Source organism: Dendrobates tinctorius, unplaced genomic scaffold, assembly GCF_039654945.1.
Source record: "Dendrobates tinctorius isolate UK_male_01 unplaced genomic scaffold, ASM3965494v1 ptg000008l, whole genome shotgun sequence".
NCBI classification, from domain to species: Eukaryota; Metazoa; Chordata; class Amphibia; order Anura; family Dendrobatidae; genus Dendrobates; species Dendrobates tinctorius.
The window spans coordinates 68,014,779-68,025,350 of NW_027361676.1; the positions used below are offsets into that span (position 1 = coordinate 68,014,779).

At 47.2% G+C, this 10,572-nt stretch overlaps 1 long non-coding RNA gene across 1 annotated transcript; it reads left to right on the top strand.

Moving 5' to 3' along the window:
* The first annotated feature begins 1,793 nt into the window (after positions 1 to 1,793).
* Positions 1,794 to 10,261, top strand: LOC141092150 (uncharacterized). Its single transcript, XR_012232695.1, has 3 exons — positions 1,794 to 3,136; positions 8,863 to 9,016; positions 9,106 to 10,261. It is a non-coding gene; the product is annotated as an uncharacterized lncRNA (long non-coding RNA).
* The last annotated feature ends 311 nt before the right edge of the window (positions 10,262 to 10,572 follow it).

A 10,572-nucleotide genomic window follows, 5' to 3' on the forward strand; every position in this document is an offset into this window, starting at 1 on the left:
GAAGCATTCCATCCAGACTGCCTTCTCCCAACCGTAAAACATGGTGGAGGTTCTGTGATGATCTGGGGTGCTATTTCGTGGAGATCCGCCGGGCCAATGATATCCCTTCATGGAAGAATTAACAGCCGCGATTATTTAGGCATTTTGGGCGACCAAGTGCATCCTATGTTTCAAGCACTGTTCCCGGAGGGGAACGCCATCTTTCAGGATTATAATGCACCAATTCATACAGCTAGAATCGTTATAGCATGAACGAGGAACATTCTAATGAAGTTGAGCATCTCATCTGGCCCCCACAATCCCCAGACCTCAACATTATTGAGCATTTATGGTCGATTTTAGAGATTCAAGTTAGACGTCGATTTCCACCGCCATCGTCGCTCAAAGAACTGGAGGGTGTTTTAACTGAAGAATGGGCTAAAATTCCTTTGGAAACAATTCACACCTTGTATGAATCCATACCTCGGAGAATTGAGGCTGTAATCGCCGCAAAAGGTGGTCCTACACCATATTAAACTAACTTTTGTTGATATTTCCATTATTTTGTCCAACCCCTGTATATATATATATATATATGCATTCTTTGTGTCTATATCTATTCTTTCGTTTGTGTTTGAAAACCTGTCATAGGGCTCCATTATATGTCCATTTTGCAAGCCTGCGAGAAAATCTCGGCATACAGATTACATATGGATTACATACGGATGCTTACATGCGCAAAATATGTGACCACACCTTGATTACGGATGACATACGGAGCACAATTTAGGGGACATTTCTCTGTATTACGCATGTAAAATACGGACCGTATTTTGCGTCGGTTAGTGTGACCCTGGTCTAATTCTTAACATCAGACCCCTGATGTTAAAGATTAGGAAAAAGGTACCTGGATGTCTGGGTGACCTCCTCGACAATCACCCAAACTTAGATGTTTTTTTTCCGACAACCTGGTTGCTTGAGGGCATATCGACCAGTCCTTGAGAAGATGGCCAGCATGACCACAGTAGAAGCAGAGTCCAAGGTCATGCCGAAGTCTCCTCTCAACGGTCAGAAACCTGGCAGCTCCAACCTCGGTCGGTCTCGCCTCTGAATATCATTAGAGGACAACTGACTTGCATCTCCAGGTCCAAGTACGCTCCCTGCACTAATTAGCTGCTTTCTGTCACCATATAATGAATACAGAAAGCGGGTAATCCGTGGTGTAGTTGGGGTTACACAGGGTACAACATCTCATCTCATCTGGTATATCTGATGCAGAGAAACCTGTAATTCTATCATAACTGCGGCACCCAGTAAACTAAGTGATATATCACTGGAATCAATGTCTCTGTCCCTACTTCATGCTGCTGTCAGATTACATAGAAAAAACCTGCTGATACATTCCCTTTAATTGTTCAGATTAAATTTTAAGGGTACGTGCACACTGAAAGTCTTTTTGCAAAGTTTTTGGAACGGACACTCCAAATTTTGGGTAGGATATGGGGAATTTCCGCTCAATTTCTGCTCCAAAAAAGTCCTCAAAAACTCAGCATGAACATACCCTTAGTGCTCTCTCAAACCAGCAAATAAAATCGGACAAGAACAATCTGATACAAAATTGGATTGCACTCGACCCAGTATTATTCTATGGGGCAGTGCACATATGCAATTATTTTCTCATGCCGATTCAGCATGCAAAAACAATCTCAGCATGCTGCAAATGGCTGCGAGAATCAGATCTATGTCACCTAAGTGCAGTGCGATTCCCATGGACGCTGGCAATGGAGAAGATTGAGAAATTACTTTTTTTGTCTCCTCTGCACCTGTGCTGTGATTTTCTGATGCAAGATGATCGGAGTACAGATCACTGACACTCGGATCACGCTCGCAGCAGAGCAGTAGCCGATTGTCATTAGCTTAACGTATCAGATGTGATACTCTAGTGTGTCTCCAGCCTTAGATAGACATCTATTCTCTATTGATGCAAAGTAATAGCACTACATTTATAGCATAAACACTTTTATTGATCTCTTTGGTATGTGAAATAAAAGAAGAAACAACTTTGTAAAGTCTGGTTCTCCATCATTAAAGGGACTCAGTCAGCACAGGATGACTTTTCAAACCAAGTACAGGTGCTCTGTGCATCACGGTAAGGCTGGAGTCACACTAACCTGCGCAAAATACGCTCCGTATTTTACATGCGTAATACGGATCAATGACCACTAAATAGTGGTCCGTAGGTCATCCGTAAGCAAGGTGAGGTCGCGTATTTTGCGCATGTGTGTCTCCGTATGCAATCCGTATGCAATCCGTATGGCGAGATTTTCTCGCAGCCTTGCAAAATGGACATTTAACGGTTTTGAGGCCTGCAAACAATTTAAATCATTAGCCTGCACCCTATTTAGACACTCAGAAACAGGTGGCTGCCTACATTCTGTACATTTCTCACCTTGCTTTCACGAGGTGTGTTGGTGTTCTTTGTGCAGCATGTCAGAGGGTCTGACATTCAATACAACCGAGCAGGTTCTCTTTACCTGGCTTTTGTCACGGCGCTTTGGCCAACCATATCCTGTGATAGTGGATCCGCGGAGGAGGAGACGCATGTGGGTACATCCACTTTTGAGGCAACGACTCACAAGAGGGCATTTTCACCGCCTCTATTCGTCTCTGCGGGAGCATCCGGAAAATTTTTTTCCAGTACTGTCGAATGAGCATTTCCACATTTGATCGACTCTTGGAGACAGTGCGCCCTGGGATCACATTTCAGGACACTAGGATGCGCCAAGCCATATCTGCAGAGGAGCGTCTTCTACTCACAATACGGTATGTACTCCACAACCACATTCTCTATGTTCATAATGTGTGTGTTAATTTATGTTTTTTGGTCTTCTTGGACAATGTTTAATACCCTCATCTTACTCAAAATATGTTTCACCTGACACAGCACAATGTTACATCTAATATGTACTGCATATCACTTAGTCATTGTGCCACCAAATATGTGTGTGTTGTTCTCTCTCATTTCCTACCAAGTTTGGTCGGCATGTAACTGATTTTTTTTTACTTTAGCCATTCTAACCTGGACTATTTCTGTTGTTCTACAGCTTCCTGTCCACTGGCCTGTCTTATGCCGCCCTCCACCATGAGTTTCTCATTGGTAAGTCCACCATTTCAGGCATAGTGAGGTCTACATGTGCACAAATCTGGACAAGACTCCATCAGGTGGTCCTACCCGAGCCCAGGATGGAAGACTGGTTAAGGATTTCAAGGGACTTTGAGGAGGACTGCCAGTTTCCAAATTGTATTGGGGCCCTGGATGGCAAACATATCAGGGTGCGTAAGCCGCCGAACTCAGGGTCCCAATTCTTCAATTATAAGCAATACTTTTCTGTTGTATTGTTGGCTCTGGTAGACCCTCAATACAAGTTTATAATTGTGGACATTGGGGCCTATGGAAGGACGGGAGACTCTAGAGTCTTCAATACTTCCATAATGGGTCGGCGGCTACGCACCAACCAGTTGGATCTACCACCACCACGCCAGCTACCAGGCTCCCCCGAACAATCAGTCCCTTATGTCCTTGTGGCAGATGAGGCCTTTCAGTTATCACGTAATGTCATGAGGCCATATCCCCGGCGCAACCTTGACCACAGGCGCAGAATTTTTAACTTGCGCCTATCACGTGCTAGGCGACTGGTGGAGTGTTCCTTTGGGATTCTTTGTGCCAAATGGCGGGTACTCCAGTCTGCCATTCAGTTGAGTGAGCAAAATGTGAATGAAGTTGTGAAAGCCTGTGTTGTTCTGCATAACTTCACCAGGATACATGATTGCTCCTCCTCTGATGGTGTTGTGCGTAGGCCGGACAATGTGCGCAGGGTGAGACCACCTATCATCCCTCAACGTAGACCGCTCTCTGGCCTCAAAGTGCGTGATATATTCACTAATTACTTTATCTCACCTGAGGGGGCTACTTCTTGGCAAGAGAATGCTGTGTCTATGTTCTAATTTTTTTGGGTTCAAAGTGTGTCTAAATATATATTACTCAAGCCTTTTTATGATTCTATGAGTGTTTCTTTGCATTGGTTGGTGTCTGTTAGTATGTTGTGAGGGATAGTGAGAAATCACACAGAGACGTTAACTAGAGTAGACAAATTTTTAGTTTTGCCTTTTTGTTTTTTGGGTTTGGATTAAAGGCAAACATAATTTTGCCAAAACACAAATTTGGCAAAGGCCAAAATGACCCTTTGGGCCTTCGTTAACTTGATGTAACATTAACATAACAGAAAAAAACTGCAACAAACATTATGCAATAACAACATTGCTGCATGCCTACATTAACCTGGATTAGGCAACAAAGGGTGAGCTCCATCACCAAAATAAAGTCAATAAGATAACACTCACATTTCCTCATAATGTTTTCCAAACATAGAAAGATTCCACCATGACAGGCAAGGCTACCTCACATCTTTCACACAGATATTACCTGTCTGTAGAACAGACAATATTTAAGCATGCTATACTGGAAAGGATGAAAATACAAAACTCACTTGTTAAGACATAGAGAGAGCGTGATATTGTGAATGCTGTTCGCCTCAAATTGGTTTACTAGAGAATGCTAATAACAAAGTTGACTACTTAACTAAAGGCAAGCACACCTTTCCTATGCATTAACAAGTGATTAGTGTATTTTCATCCTTTCAGGTAACAGTATAGCGCATTTCAATATTCTCTTTTATACACACATGTAATATCTGTGTGAAAGGCGTGAGGTAGCGTTGCCTGTCATGATGGATTGTTTCATATGTTTGGAAAACATTGTTTACAAATGTGAGTGTTAAATTATGTTCGAAATGTTGGTGAAGGAGATCACCTGTTTTTTTCTCTAGATTAGAAGCACCAGTTACATGTCACTGGACATCTCCAAAGTTTGGATTCATAAATCCTCATATGTAGGGGAAGGGGAACGGGGAGGAACAGCCTGTGGGTGCTGCTGGACATTGTGGCCAACATCGCCCTGTGTGGGGCCATACTGTTGCCCATGATGCTGTTGTTGTCCAGCCTCCTGGGCCTGTTGGTGATACTGCCCAGAGTAATAATGATGATGGTGAGGGGCTTCTTGTTGGCTATGGTAGGCCCGTGGCTCATACCCACCAAGATAGCCAGATCGTCCCCAACCAGGTTGGGACCAGCCTCCAACACTGGGTGGGTACAAGTGGCCATATTGGTGGGGTTGGCTTGATGAAGACATTTGGGGCTGCGGAATAGAAGGATGGGTAGGGGGAGGAAGGGGTTGAGGTGTTGGCCCACGTATTAGGGGCTGTTCAGACCCTGCTTGAGCAAGCATCTGTGTGGATGGTCTCATGCGCATTAAATTTCTTGGTGAGAGCTGCCACCTCTCCAGAAATTCAAACACCTCATATGGGGTATTGGGGGGGGTGCTTGCATCAAGCAGGATCTGAATACACCCCCTAATACGGAGCCTGACCTCACGGGTAAGGGCACGGAGATAAAGGGTGAGGCTACGTGCATAGGCCTCCTCACCATCATCTGTAGTGACTCTGGACAAGTAAGTCAGCACCCCAGTGTCCACATTGGTCCTGCTCTCTTGAATGGCGACCTGGCGCCTTCTTCTTATTCGCCGTGTTGCTAGAGCAGCCTGTGGGGAGGGCCTGATCTGGGCAGTTGGGCTGCTGCTCAAGTTGCCCATCTCTTCCAGGATGGGTGAGGTTGCAGCTGCAGACCATCCTGGTGGTGTGTTGTGTCGGGCAGCCATTGTGTGCTCTTGTGATGCCTCCTCTTCAGATATCCTTCTTGTAGGGGGAGAAGATGGGCCAGCCACCTCATCCCCTACAGGATCAATAACGGGCTCTGCCTCTGAGGCCGTTCCTCGATCCGTAAGGTTGGATTGAGTTCTGTTATGAAATAGAACAGAGGCAAAAATACATCAATATTTTTGTCCCTGTAAAGTATTTGTGTAATGTTTTTGTGTCATGTGGTGTGAGGTATGTACTTACGGTCTCAGAGCCAGAATTGGGGCGAGGAAGTTCAGCCGGTCATAATATATATATTTCCGCTTGACATGGCCAGCATCCCCACTCCTGGACCGCTGCTGGCGTTCCCGGCGGTATTGGTCCCGTATGCTTCTCCACCGTTTCATCACATCTTCCACTGCAATGTGACAGGAAAGATTGTCAAAATCACATATTGGAGAGGTCACATTTTCAAACAGTAGTCTAGGCATGGGGCCTTATGGGGTGTGTGTTCTACCCATGGTGAAATATGTAATTGGGCCGATACCCAGGGTCTCATTAGCTCCCCTGAAACTAATTTTTGTGGCTAGGAGGATGAGGAGCTTGTGGCCTAACCCCTAATTATGGCTGTGTGAAGCCACATGTCACATCCTAATGTAACGGCCTCATGAGGCTAAAATTACATGCCCAGGAAGGGGGGGGGGCTGATTGTAGAGTCATTTTATAGCGCGCGCTAACGTTAATTATATTTTTATGGTTGCACTTACGAATTTTCTGCTGCTCCTCACGTGGTCTGTCACCGAAGTCATGGTACATCTGGCGACAGATGCGCCTCCATGACGCCTCCTTTCTTGTGCGGTTCGCATAGTTTGCGTCGCGTGGGTCCCATATTTCTGGACGCTCCTGCACCAGCACAATTAGCATCTCCACATTTATGTAAGTGGACGCCATGCTGCTGCTGTACTCCGTGGAGGCGTACTTCCTGGATGTCTGGAGCGCTTTTTGAGCTTATTTGCATGTCTACGCTTCCTGATGATGGATTGGCCCATTTCCTGTTCACCAGCCAAAAGACCTGCGTATTGCTCGCAGGTCACACATGTGTTCAGTGTGTAATCCGTATTTTTTGCGCACCCATTGACTTGCATTGGCGTGCTACGGGCATAGTACGCTGACAATCGCAGCATGCTGCGAGTGGCACGGAGCGGAGGATACGGAGGAGAAATATACGCCTGGTGCGAGTGACCCCATAGAGAATCATTGGTCCGTGTCTAATGCGTGCTTTTTGCGCCTCTCACGCACCCGTATTCCTCGCCAGTGTGACCCCGGCCTAAGGCCGGCGTCACACTAGAGAGGAATACGGACGAGTGAGAGGCGATAAAACAACGCATTGCACACGGACCAATGATTCTCTATGGGGTAGCTCCCATCAGCTGTATTTTTCTCTCGTATTTTCTACGGTCCGTGCCAATCGCAGCATGCTGCGATTGTCAGCGTATTCCGACTGTAGTACGCCAATGCAAGTCTATGGGTGCGCAAAAACATCGCATTACACATGGACCAGACGTGTGACTTGCGAGAAATACGCAAAACTTTTCCTGGTGACAGGAAATGGGCCAATCCATCATCAGGAAGCGTAGACATGCACATTATCTCAAAAAGCGCTCTAGACATACAGGAAGTACGCCTCCACGGAGTACAGCATCATGGCACCCTACCAGAATCTGAATGTGGAGCTGCTAATTGTTCTTGTGCAGGATCGTCCGGAATTATGGGACCAACGGGATGCACATTATGCCGACCAGGCAAGAAAGGAGGCTGCATGGAGGCACATATGTTGCAAAATGTTCCCTGATTTTGGTGATCGGCCACGTGAGGAGCAGCAGCACATAAGTACGTGCAGAGGCGTATCTAGGCTTTCTAGCACCCGGGGCAAGAATTCGGTTCGGCGCCCCCCCCTCCAAATCCCACCACACATTAACCCAATCCCCACTCATCAACCCCCATCACCACTCAAAATCCCCCCACACATTAAATAACCCCCATCCCCACTCCAAATACCCCCACACATTAACCCCATCCCCACTCATTAACCCCCAGACACATTAACCCCCATCCCCATTCATTAATCCCCCCACACATTACCCCTTATCCCCACTCATTAGCCCCCCCACACATTAACCCCCATCCCCACTCATTAACGCCTCCACACATTAACCCCATCCCAATTCATTAACCCCCATCCCTATTCATTAACCCCCCCACATATTAACCCCCATCCCCATTCATTAAGCCCCATGCCCTCTACAAATCCCCCCACACATTAATCCCCATCCCCTCTACAAATCCCCCCCATCTCCCATCTTCGGTGGTTCTTCAGCTCCACAGTGGAGCACACTTACCACCAGGGTTCTCTCTGGGCGCCGGGGAGTGATGTCAGCAGCGTGATCACATGACCTGATCACGCTGCTAACGTCGCTCTGACCCGGCGGTCAGAGCTGCAATTTCACTGGCATCTATACAGACGCCAGTACAATTGCTCCGTGGGAGCCGGCACGCGCTCCTTCTCTGCGCCGGCTGTCAGCTTGACAGCTGACACAGAGAACCGCCGACTCCCAGGCCAGGGGGGTGGTGGAACACAGCCGCCATGGAGGACACTGCGGACCGCTGCATTAGGCGGCCCAACTGCGCCCCCCTGCTGGCTGCGCCCGGGGCAAATGCCCCGGCTGCCCCCCCAGATACGCCACTGAGTACGTGCACATAAATTATGTATGTCAAATTACCTGCCATCCCAAAAAAATTTAACAAGTAGCCCCCCCCCCCACATCCTGTGCTTCTGATATTGGGCTCTTGTGACTTATAAATTATAAGTAAATTATTTTTGGACACACTGTTTGAACCTGAGAGAATGTTACCCTGTCCCCAAGCTCCTCATAATGCCTAGCAAAAACAGTTTAAAGAGTTGCTAATTGCCACATGAGCTACTGTGACCCTGTGCATCTGGCCTGGTTGCACCAATGCTAAATGCCACCCTGGGTAGAACTCACACCCTAGTAGGCCACATGACTTTGATACTAGTTCAAAAACTTGTTTTCGGCAAATTGTAAGTTTTCATTCTTTTTATGTCACATTGCAGTTGAAGATGTGATGAGACACTGGCGCAGCATCCATGACCAGCATCACCGCGAGCGCCAGCAGCGGGCAAGAAGTGGTTCAGGGGCCCACACAAAGCGGAAATATGTTTATTTTGACCGACTCTCATACCTCGCTCCAATTATGGATCTCAGACCGTAAGTATAACAAAAACACCACATGACACAAATGCTTTATAGGGCCCAATCAAAAATTTCCTTTTTCTACATTTTATATTTAATCACAGAACTCACTCTAACATCACTGAAAGGGAGACAGGGTCTGAATCAGAGGCCATCGATCCTGTAGGTGGAGGGGTTGAGGTGTCTGGCCCATCTTGTGACCTTCCAAGGAGCCAGGCCCAAGTGACTTCTCCGGCTCGACCTGATCCTGCCCTAGAACCTGGGCCGCCACCAGAAACACCACCACCAGGAACAGAGCCACAACAAGGACCGTCAGCTGATTCACCACCCGACATCCAGGTTGAACAGGGAAACAGCAGCAGCCCAACTGTTCGGCTACAAGGCTCCCCCCAGCCTGCTGCGCCATCCAGGCAACATAGACGAAGGCGCCATATCCCTGCCACTGATACCACGACCAATGTGGATACAGGGGACCAAAACTCTCGTAACAGAGTTGCCACTGATGATGGGGAGGAGGAGTACTCACGCAGCCTTGCCCATTATCTTCGTTCCCTTCCCCGTGAGGTGCGGCTACGTGTGCAAGGATCCATTCAGATCCTAATTGACGCAAGCACACACCCCAATACCCCTTATGAGCTGTTTGAGTTTCTGGAGAGGTGGCAGCTGTCACCCAGGAATCTCATGCGTCTTAACCCACACCCCCAAGTGCTTGCTCAATCAGGGTCTGAGGATCCTCCTACACCTGGGCCTACACCTCACACCCTTCCCCCTCTACCCAACATTGGCAACATCATTCCCAAATGTCAGGGTGTAACCCAGCACACCAATATGGCCACTTGTTCCCAGCCAACGTTGGAGGCTGGTCCCAATCTGGTTGTGGACGACATGGCCATTTTGGTGGTTTAGACTCACGGCCCTACCAGCCTCAACAGGAGAGTCGTCTCCAATATAGTGACCAGTATCCACCTCAAGCCCATGAGCCGGCCCACTACCTCCATCATGGGCAAGAGTATACCCCCACACAGGCCGAGGGCTAAGGTGGCCACACTAGCCATCAGGCAACACAGGCTGGGCTGCCGCCTTCTCCCCATCCTACATACTACAATTTATAACTTTGTGTGTGTTTTGTGGTTAAATGCTGTATTGGAACATTCTAAAAATGTGTTTGTGTTCTAAGGCCAATTCTGGCCATTTTGCTAAATAACATAAGGCTTCACAAGGCCTTTAAAAAAAGGATACATAAAAAGTTTTAACTTTCAACTGTTGCTGTCTTTATCAATGATGCACTTACATCACGACATGCTGCCATATGCTTACACATTGATTTATAAACAGAGAAAAGACATAAGGGGTTGTAATATATATAGTTACCCAAAGCCCAAAAAGAAACATTTACAACATAGACACAGCATGCTCTTGCCAAGAAGTTTCCCCCTCAGGTGACATAAAGTAATTTGTGAAAATATCACACACTTTGAGCCCAGAGAGCGGTCTACATTGAGGGTTGATAGGTGGCCTCGCCCTACGTACATTGTCTGACCCACGCACAACACCAGCAGAGGAGGAACAAT